The sequence below is a fragment of the Battus philenor genome, unplaced genomic scaffold, assembly GCF_028537555.1.
Source record: "Battus philenor isolate CCGP_79_NKW_IND1 unplaced genomic scaffold, ilBatPhil1.0.hap1 SCAF_31, whole genome shotgun sequence".
Classification (NCBI taxonomy): Eukaryota; Metazoa; Arthropoda; class Insecta; order Lepidoptera; family Papilionidae; genus Battus; species Battus philenor.
In genome coordinates, this window is record NW_027181695.1 from 986,862 (window position 1) to 998,937 (window position 12,076).

At 22.3% G+C, this 12,076-nt stretch overlaps 2 pseudogenes; one reads left to right on the forward strand and one right to left on the reverse strand.

The window, feature by feature from the left end:
• The window catches only part of LOC137927508 (NADH-ubiquinone oxidoreductase chain 1-like), a 216,078-nt pseudogene that overhangs the window by 1,299 nt on the left and 202,703 nt on the right, over window positions 1–12,076 (reverse strand).
• Window positions 6,234–6,878, forward strand: LOC137927520 (ATP synthase subunit a-like; annotated as a pseudogene).

Here is a 12,076-nt window from a genome sequence, read left to right on the forward strand (position 1 = left end):
AAACTTTATTTAATTTTTCTATCACCCCAATAAAATAATTTAATTAATTCTAATTTTAAAATTTATATATTAATAATTAATTAATTAAATTATAAAACTCTACAGGGTCTTCTCGTCTTGTAAAATTATTTTAGCTTTTTAACTAAAAAATTAAATTTTATAAATTAAGTAGAGACAGCTTATATCTCATCCAATCTTTCATACAAGTCACCAATTAAGAGACTATTGATTATGCTACCTTTGTACAGTCAAAATACTGCAGCCCTTTAATAATTTATCAGTGGGCAGATTAGACTTTATATTATTTTCAAAAAGACATGTTTTTGATAAACAAGTGAATATAAATTTTTGCCTAATTCCTTTACTTAATTTTTCATAAATATAAATTTATTATCTATATTTAAATATACTAATTTTATCATTATAATTAATTTTTATTTAATTATAAATTATTTTTTATAAAAAATTAAATATTTAATTTTAAAATAAATTAAATTATTAATAAAAAATTTGAATTTATTAACAATATAAATTCTAAAATTTTAAATTATAAGTTTAATTTATATTATAACATTTTATTTTAAAGCTTATCCCTTAAAATATTGAATATTTTTTAATAAAAATTTAATTAATAAAAATTATATAATAAAATATTTTAAATTAATTTTTTTCTAAAAAAACTAGTTATATTTAAAACGATTAACATTTCATTTCTAATTAATTATTAAAAATAATTATTCAACATTAACTTTTATAATTAATTAACTCTTTTAAATTCGAGATATTTTTTTCATAAAAATTTTTATTAATAAACTCTGATACACAAGATACAATAAATTAAATTTACTTTTATTTTGATTAATTTTCAAATATTTAAAATTTATTTTACAATACTAATTCACTATAAAATTTTTAATTTTTTCTTTATAAATACTTTAACCCCCATTAAATATCTATATTAAAAAAAAAAAATATTATTTTTTTATTTATTAATTTTTCCCCCTCAAATTAATTATTAATATAATATCTTTTCAATGTAAATGAAATACTTTTTCAAGCTCTAATTTGTTCTTTCTAGAAACACTTTCCAGTACCTCTACTTTGTTACGACTTATTTCAATTTATAAATGAAAGCGGCGGGCAATATGTACATATTTTAATTTAAAATCATTTTATTAAACTAAACAAAATTACATTTAAATCCACCTTCCAATATTTTTTAAAAAATATTATCCACTTAATTATTTCTTATTGTAATCCATTATATTCTTAATTATAATCTGCATCTTGATCTGAATTAATTTTTTATTTAAATTTTAAAATATTATTTTCATAAAAAAATATTTTTTTAACAACGATATACAAAATTAAATAATTAAGTAAATTTATTCGTGGATTATCAATTAATAAACAGATTCCTCTAAATGAACTAAAATACCGCCAAATTATTTAAGTTTTTATAAATAATTATATACTATTTTAGTATTTTAAATTTAATTTTTAATAATAGGGTATCTAATCCTAGTTTTTGAAAAAATTTAATAATTCATATTTTATAATGAAAATTTTAATTTATTAAAATTTCACTTAACAATTAATTATCTATTTTCTTTAAAATAATATTAATTATATACTGATAAAATATAAATTATTTTTTGTATAACCGCAACTGCTGGCACAAAATTTGTTAATAATTATTAAATAATACTAAATCTTAATTTCTTAAATTTTTAATTTTAATTACTACTATATTTTAATTTTAAAATTATTAAAATAATTAAAAATTAACACTAAAATTTATATGTAAAACAAATTTAAATTAAAATATTTGAACCATAAAAAATTTATTTATATATTTAATTTTGACACATAGTTTTTTTTATATTAAAATATTTATTAGAAATTATTAAATTTTATTTATTATTCTTTTCTTTTTTTTTCTATATTAATTAAATAATTAATTTTATAAAATAAACAATTTATATTAAGTAAATAATATAAAATTAATATTATATTATTTATAAAATACAATTTCTTATTTATATTATTAATTTATTAATATATTTAAATATTTATTATAACATTTAAATTAATAATTAATTATATATTTAATATACACGCATATAAATAAAATTTATAAATAAATTTAATTTGTTTTTCTTATTTAATATAATTTATTAACCATTGCTCATTAATTTTTTATAAATATAAAAATTAATAAATTAAAAATAAGCTAAATTTAAGCTTTTGGGTTCATACCTCAAATATAAAGGTAATTCCTTTTTTTAAAAAAATAAAGTGCCTCAAAAAAAGGATTATTCTGATAGGATAAATAATGTAGAATTCTTCCTTTATTATATTATTTATTGAATCAAACTATATCTAATAATATCAAAAATTATTGTGCTTCTTACACTAAAATATAAATATTAATAAATTGAATTTTTAGTTCTTTATAATCCCCCTATTATAAATTTTTCTAAATATTAATTCAAATAAAATATTTTTTTATTTTATTCTATTTGTTAGAACTTTAATTTCCATTTCTTCTAATTCTTGACTTGGATTAGAAATTAATTTACTTAGATTTATTCCCCTTATTTCTAATTCTAAAAATCTTTTATCTTCTGAAGCAGCTTTAAAATATTTCCTTACTCAAGCAATTGCTTCTATTAATTTTTTATTTTCAATTTTAATTAAAATAATTATAATTAAAAGATTTGAAATTAATTATTTTTTATCTATTATAATTAATTCTTCTATATTAATAAAAATAGGATCAGCCCCTTTCCATTTTTGATTTCCCAATATTATTGAAGGATTATCATGATTTAATTGTTTTATTATTATAACTTGACAAAAAATTTCCCCCATAATTTTATTGTCTTATTATATAAATTATAACTTTTTAATTATAATTATAATTCTTAATGCTATTATTGGTGCTTTAGGAGGATTTAACCAAACATCTTTACGAAAACTTATATCTTTTTCCTCAATTAATAATTTAGGATGAATATTAGCAGCTTTAATAATTAGAGAAAACTTATAAATATTTTATTTAATTTTTTATTCATTTTTAATTAGAATTATATGCTTTTTATTTAATTTTTTAAATTTTTATTTTATTAATCAATTATTTATAATTAATATAAATTCTTTAATTAAAATTTCTTTTTTAATTAATTTTTTATCATTAGGAGGATTACCGCCATTTTTAGGATTTTTTCCTAAATGAATTATTATTAATTTTTTATTAAATAGTCAACTTTTTTTTATTACTTTTATTTTTATCATAATAAGTTTAATTTTATTATTTTATTATATTCGAATTGTTTATTCATCATTAATATTTAATTATCTAAAAATAAAATGATTTAAATTTTTTTCTAAAATTAACTCATTATTTATTATTAATTTATTAAGTATAATTTCTTTACTAGGAATAATCTTAAGAACTTTTTTTTTTATATAAGGTTTTAAGTTATATAAACTAATAATCTTCAAAATTATAAAAAAAGAAATTCTTTAAGCCTTAGTAAAAAAAAATTACTCCTTAAAATTTGCAATTTTACATCATTATTGACTATAAGACCTAATTAATAAAAGAGATTATTTGTCATAAATAAATTTACAATTTATCGCTTATACTTCAGCCATTTTATTAGCGAAAATGACTATATTCTACTAATCATAAAGATATTGGTACATTATATTTTATTTTTGGAATTTGAGCTGGAATTTTAGGCACTTCCCTAAGTTTATTAATTCGAATTGAATTAGGAAATCCTGGCTCTTTAATTGGAGATGATCAAATTTATAACTATTGTTACAGCTCATGCTTTTATTATAATTTTTTTTATAGTTATACCAATTATAATCGGAGGATTTGGTAATTGATTAGTCCCTTTAATATTAGGAGCTCCTGATATAGCTTTCCCTCGAATAAATAATATAAGATTTTGACTTTTACCTCCTTCTTTAACTTTATTAATTTCTAGAAGAATTGTTGAAAATGGAGCAGGTACAGGATGAACAGTTTACCCCCCTCTTTCTTCTAATATTGCACATAGAGGCAGATTAGTTGATCTAGCTATTTTTTTCTTACACTTAGCAGGAATTTCTTCTATTCTAGGGGCAATTAATTTTATTACAACGATTATTAATATACGAGTTAATAATATATCTTTCGATCAAATACCTTTATTTGTATGAGCAGTAGGTATTACAGCTTTATTATTACTTCTATCTCTTCCTGTTTTAGCTGGAGCTTTTACTATACTTCTTACAGATCGTAATCTTAATACTTCTTTCTTTGATCCTGCTGGAGGAGGAGATCCTACCTTATATCAACATTTATTTTGATTTTTTGGCCATCCTGAAGTTTATATTTTAATTTTACTTGGATTTGGAATAATCTCTCATATTATTTCTCAAGAAAGAGGTAAAAAGGAAACTTTTAGTTGTTTAGGAATAATTTATGCTATAATAGCAATTGGCCTTTTAGGATTTATTGTTTGAGCTCATCATATATTTACAGTAGGAATAGATATTGATACTCGAGCTTATTTTACCTCAGCCACAATAATTATTGCTGTACCTACAGGAATTAAAATTTTCAGTTGACTTGCCACTTTACATGGAACACAAATTAATTACAGTCCTTCTATTTTATGAAGTTTAGGATTTATTTTTCTTTTTACTGTTGGAGGATTAACTGGTGTAATTTTAGCTAATTCATCTATTGATGTTTCTCTTCATGATACTTATTATGTAGTAGCTCATTTTCATTATGTTTTATCTATAGGAGCTGTATTTGCAATTATAGGAGGATTTATTCACTGATATCCTTTATTTTCCAGCCTTTCCCTTAATCCTTTTCTTTTAAAAATTCAATTTTTTACAATATTTATTGGAGTAAATTTAACCTTTTTTCCCCAACATTTTTTAGGATTAGCAGGAATACCTCGTCGATATTCTGATTATCCTGACAGTTTCATTTCTTGAAATATCATTTCCTCTTTTGGTTCTTATATTTCTTTATTATCTATAATAATAATAATATTAATTATTTGAGAATCAATAATTAATAAACGAATAATTTTATTCTCCCTTAATATATCATCTTCTATTATGAACTGACTACAAAATTTACCCCCAGCAGAACATTCTTATAATGAACTTCCTATTTTAAGAAATTTCTAATATGGCAGATTATATGTAATGGATTTAAACCCCATTTATAAAGGATTATCCTTTTTTTAGAAATGGCAACCTGATCTAATTTTAATCTCCAAAATGGAGCATCTCCCCTAATAGAACAAATTATTTTTTTTCATGATCATACCTTAGTTATTTTAATTATAATTACTATTTTAGTTAGATATTTAATGATTAACTTATTTTTCAATAATTATATTAATCGATTTTTACTAGAAGGTCAAATAATTGAATTAAATTGAACAATTATTCCAGCTATTACCCTAATTTTTGTAGCTTTACCTTCTCTTCGTCTTTTATATTTATTAGATGAACTTAATAATCCATTAATCACTCTAAAATCTATTGGCCATCAATGATATTGAAGCTATGAATATTCTGACTTTAACAATATTGAATTTGATTCTTATATAATTCAATATAATAATTCAGAAATAAAAAATTTCCGTTTATTAGATGTTGATAATCGTATTGTTTTACCTATAAATAACCAAATTCGTATTATAATAACAGCAACAGATGTAATTCATTCATGAACTATTCCTTCTCTAGGAGTTAAAATTGATGCTAATCCTGGTCGACTCAATCAAGGAAATCTTTATATTAATCGCCCAGGAATTTTTTATGGTCAATGTTCTGAAATTTGTGGGTCAAATCACAGATTTATACCTATTGTAATTGAAAGAATTTCTATTAAAAATTTTATTAATTGAATTAATAATTATTCTTCATTAGATGACTGAAAGCAAGTATTGGTCTCTTAAACCACTTTTTAGTAAATTAGCAATTATTTCTAATGAAAGAATTAGTTAAATTTATAACATAAATATGTCAAATTTATATTATTACTAAAGTAATATTCTTTTATTCCTCAAATAATACCCATTAATTGAATTTTATCTTTCTTTTTTTTATTACTATTTCTATTTTATTTAATATTATAAATTATTATATTTTCTTAAATAAAAATAATTTTAATAATAATCAAAATAAAAACGTTAAAAAAATTTTCAATTTTCGATCCTTCAACTAAATTATTTAATCTACAATTAAATTGAATTAGAACCCTTATTGGTTTAATTATTATTCCATATACATTTTGATTTATTTCCAATCGTAAATTTGTTTTTTGAAACTTAATTCTCAATAAATTACATAATGAATTTAAAACTTTATTAGGCCCTAATAGATTTAATGGGTCAACTTTTATTTTTATTTCATTATTTTCTTTTATTTTATTCAATAATTTTTTAGGACTATTTCCTTATATTTTTTCTAGAACAAGTCATTTAACTATTTCCCTTTCACTATGATTAAGATTTATATTATATGGTTGAATTAATAATTACCAACATATATTTATTCATATAATTCCTCAAGGAACTCCTAGTATTCTTATACCTTTTATAGTATTAATTGGAACAATTAGTAATGTTATTCGACCAGGATCATTAGCAGTTCGACTAACTGCTAATATAATTGCAGGCCATCTTCTTCTTACCTTATTGAGAAATACTGGAATTAATATACCTTCTTATATACTAATTTTTTAAATTTTTATTGAAATTTTACTGTTAATTCTTGAATCAGCAGTTGCAATTATTCAATCCTATGTAATTTCTATTCTTAGAACATTATATTCTAGTGAAACTAATTAATAACAATACATAATAATCACCCTTACCACTTAGTAGATTTTAGTCCCTGACCTTTAACAGGATCTATTGGAGTAATAACTTTAGTTACAGGAATAATTAAATGATTTCACAATTTTAACATAAATTTAATAATTTTAGGCTACATGATTATTTTATTAACAATATATCAATGATGACGAGATATTTGTCGAGAAGGTACTTTCCAAGGTAAACATACTTTATTTGTATCAAAAGGTTTACGATGAGGAATAATTCTTTTTATTATCTCTGAAGTATTTTTCTTTATCTCATTTTTTTGAGCTTTTTTTCATAATAGTCTTTCACCTAATATTGAAATTGGGGCAATATGACCTCCCTTTAGAATTATCCCATTTAACCCCTTTCAAATTCCATTATTAAATACAATTATTTTAATTACCTCAGGAATTACAGTTACCTGAGCTCACCATGCAATTATACAAAATAATTTTTCCCAAATAACTCAAGGTTTATTTATCACTATTATATTAGGAATTTATTTTTCTATTTTACAAGCATATGAATATTTTGAAGCTTCTTTTTCTATTGCAGATAGAATTTATTGATCTACTTTTTTTGTAGCAACAGGATTTCATGGACTTCATGTAATTATTGGGACAATTTTCCTTTTTATTTGTCTTATCCGTCATTTAAATTTCCATTTTTCCAATAATCATCATTTTGGATTTGAAGCAGCAGCATGATATTGACATTTTGTTGATGTAGTATGATTATTCCTTTATATTTCGATTTATTGATGAGGAAACTAATTTATTTATATAATATATTTAGTATATTTGACTTCCAATCAAAAAGTTTAATTTAATTTAATATAAATAATTAATTTATTATTAACATTAACTATTATAATTATATTAATTTCTAATATTTTAATATTTTTATCCTTAATTTTTATCAAAAAAATCATTTGTAGATCGAGAAAAAAATTCTCCATTTGAATGTGGATTTGACCCCAAATCTTCTGCACGAATACCATTTTCTCTTCACTTTTTTTTAATTACTATAATTTTTTTAATTTTTGATATTGAAATTGCATTAATTTTCCCTTTAATTAATTGTTTTAACTTAGTAAATTTTTCTACAATAATAAAAATTAGATTTTTTTTAATTATATTATTAATTGGGCTTTATCATGAATGAAATCAAAATATACTCAATTGAACAAATTAGGATTATAGTTTATAGAAAACATTTGATTTGCATTCAAAAAATATTAATTTTTAATTTATCTTAAATAAGAAGCAAATATTGCATTTAATTTCGACTTAAAAGAAGGAGTTAATAACTCCTTATTTAAATAATTAATTGAAACCAAAATAGAGGTATATCACTGTTAATGATATTATTGAATAAAAAATTCCAATTAAATTATGAAATATAAAAATTAAGCTACTAACTTAAACTATAGTGGTTAGTAATCATTAATATTTCTATTTATATAGTTTATTATTAAAACATTACATTTTCATTGTAAAAATAATTTTTTTTTAATAAATATTTAAAGATTTAATAATCTCCTTAATATCTTCAATATTACGCTCTTTTTATAAGCTATTTAAATTAATTAAATTAAAAATATTAAATATGTAATTAATATTCATAAAATAAAACTAAATAAATAAATTTTAAAATTATTTATTTGATAAAAATTATAATAAACAAAATAATTTTTAATAATATTAAATATACCTTGACCTCTATAAATTTCTCTTCATCCTATATCAATTATATGAGAGACGTAAACTAACTTTTGAATTTTTAAATCTATGCCGTATCAATGTAACGCTAAGTGCAGATTTTTCCGCTGGTCGATTAAAACATTCGTCTTAGTTTTCAGTTTTTGATTGCTATTAATAAAAAATATTAAAAAGACCACTTCAAATTTCAAGCAGTATAAGCGAAACACCTGATGTTGATTTTCGCTTCAAGATTTCCTAATTATGTTTAATTTTTTTTCTAAAATTGATATCAGAGACGTAATCTAACTTTTAAATTTTTTAATCTACGCCGTATCAATGTAACGCGAGGTGGAGATTTTTCCGCTGGTCGGTTAATACACTCGTCTTAAATTTCAGTTTTTATTGCTTTTAATAAATAAATATTAAAAAGTCTACTTCAAATTTCAAGCAATATAAACGAAACACCTGATTTTGATTTTCGCTTCAAGATTTCCTAATTATGTCTCATTTTTCTTCTATAATTGATATTAGTGACGTAACCTAACTTTTAAATTTTTAAATCTATGCCGTATTAATGTAACGCTTGGTTGAGATTTTTCCGCTGGTCGATTAATACATTCGTCCTAATTTCGATTTTTGATTGCTATTAATAAAAAAAATATTAAAAAGACAACTTCAAATTTCAAGCAGTATAAACGAAACACCTTATTTTGATTTTCGCTTCAAGATTTCCTAAGAATGTTTCATTTTTCTTCCTAAATTGATCTGAGAGACGTAACCTAATTTTTAAAATCTATGCAGTATCAATGTAACGCTGTGTGGAGAAGTTTCCGTTAGTCCGATAATAAATTCGTCATAATTTTCTTTTATGACTTTTTTACTCCAAAATTATTTAAATTAAAAATCTCACCTCATACAGTTTAAGCGAAACATCTGATGTTGATTGTCGCTTCAAGATTTCCTAATTATGTTTAATTTTTTTCTAAAATTGATATCAGAGACGTAATCTAACTTTTAAATTTTTTAATCTACGCCGTATCAATGTAACGCGAGGTGGAGATTTTTCCGCTGGTCGGTTAATACACTCGTCTTAAATTTCAGTTTTTATTGCTTTTAATAAATAAATATTAAAAAGTCTACTTCAAATTTCAAGCAATATAAACGAAACACCTGATTTTGATTTTCGCTTCAAGATTTCCTAATTATGTCTCATTTTTCTTCTAAAATTGATATTAGTGTCGTAACCTAACTTTTAATTTTTTAAATCTATGCCGTATTAATGTAACGCTAGGTGGAGATTTTTTCGCTGGTCGATTAATACATTCGTCTTAGTTTTCAGATTTGATTGCTTTTAATTAAAAATATTAAAAAGACAACTTCATATTTCAAGCAGTATAAACGAAACACCTGATGTTGATTTTCGCTTCAAAATTTTCTAAGAAAGTCTCAATTTTTTCTGAAATTGATATTAAAAACGTAACCTAACTTTTAAATTTTTAAATCTATGCCGTATCATTGTAACGCTAGGTGGAGATTTTTCCGCTGGTCGATTAATACATTCGTCTTAGTTTTCAGATTTGATTGCTTTTAATTAAAAATATTTAAAAGACAACTGCATATTTTAAGCAGTATAAACGAAACACCTAATGTTGATTTTCGCTTCAAAATTTTCTAAGAAAGTCTTTTTTTTCTGAAATTGATATTAGAGACGTAACCTAACTTTTATATTTGTAAATCTATGCCGTATCAATGTAACGCTAGGTGGAGATTTTTCCGCTGGTCGATTAATACATTCGTCTTAGTTTTCAGTTTTGATTGCTTTTAATAAAAAATATTAAAGAGACAACTTCAAATTTCGTGCAGTATATACGAAAAAACTGATGTTGTTTTGCGCTTCAAGATTTTCTAAAAAAGGCTCAGTTTACTCTTGAAATTGATATTAGAGACGTAACCTAACTTTTAAATTTTTAAATCTATGCCGTACCAATGTAACGCCAGGTGGAGATTTTTCCGCAGGTCGATTAATAGATTTGTCTTAATTTCCATTTTTGAATGCTTTTAATAAACAAATATTAAAAAGACAACTTCAAATTTCAAGCAGTATATACGAAACACCTGATGTGTTTTTGAGCTTCAAGAATTCCTATGAATGTCTCACTTTTCTTCTAAAATTGATATAAGAGACGTAATCTAACTTTTAAATTTTTAAATCTGTGCCGTATCAATGTAACGCTGTGTGGAGAAGTTTCCGCTAGTCCGATAATAAATTCGTCATAATTTATTTTATGACTTTTTTACTCCAAAATTATTTCAATAAAAAATTTAACCTCATACAGCATATACGAAACACTTGATGTTGATTTTCGCTTCAAGATTTCCTAAGAATGTCTCATTTTTCTTCTAAAATTGATATTAGAGACGTATCCCAACTTTCAAATTTTTAAATCTATGCAGTATCAAGATTATTCTTGGTGGAGATTTTATCACTGGTCGTTTAAAACATTCGTCTTAGTTTTCACTTTTGATTGCTTTTAATAAAAAAATATTAAAAAGACAACTTCAAATTTCAAGCAGTATAAACGAAACACCTTATTTTGATTTTCGCTTCAAGATTTCCTAAGAATGTTTCATTTTTCTTCCTAAATTGATTTGAGAGACGTAACCTAATTTTTAAAATCTATGCAGTATCAATGTAACGCTGTGTGGAGAAGTTTCCGGTAGTCCGATAATAAATTCGTCATAATTTTCTTCTATGACTTTTTTTTGACAGTATAAACGAAACACCTGATGAAGATATTCGCTTCAAGGTTACCTAAGAAAGTCTCTTTTTCTTCCTAAATTGATATTAGAGACGTAACCTGACCTTTAAATTTTTAAATCTATGCAGTATTAATGTAGCGCTGGGTGGAGAATTTTCCGCTGGTCGATTAATACATTCGTCTTAGTTTTCATTTTTGATTGCTATTAATAAAAAATATTAAAAAGACAACTTCAAATTTCAAGCAATGTAAACGAAAAACCCGATTTTGATTTTCGCTTCAAGATATCCTAATTATGTCTCATTTTTCTTTTAAAATTGATATTAGAGATTTTTCCGCTGGTCAATTAATACATTCGTCTTAGTTTTCATTTTTGATTGCTTTTAGTTAAAACATATTAAAAAGACAACTTCTATATCAAGCAGTATATACAAAACACCTGATGTTGTTTGTCGTTTCAAGATTTTCTAAGAAAGTTTTAATTTACTCTTGAAATTGATATTAGAGACGTAACGTAACTTTTAAATATTTAAATCTATGCAGTATCAATGTAACGCTAGTTGGAGGTTTTTCCGCTTGTCGGTTAATACATTCGTCTTTAATTTCAGTTATTATTGCTTTTAATTAAAAAAATATTAAAAAGACAACTTCAAATTTCAAGCAGTATAAACAAAATACCTAATGTTAATTTTCGCTTCAAGATTTTCTTAGAAAGTCTCAT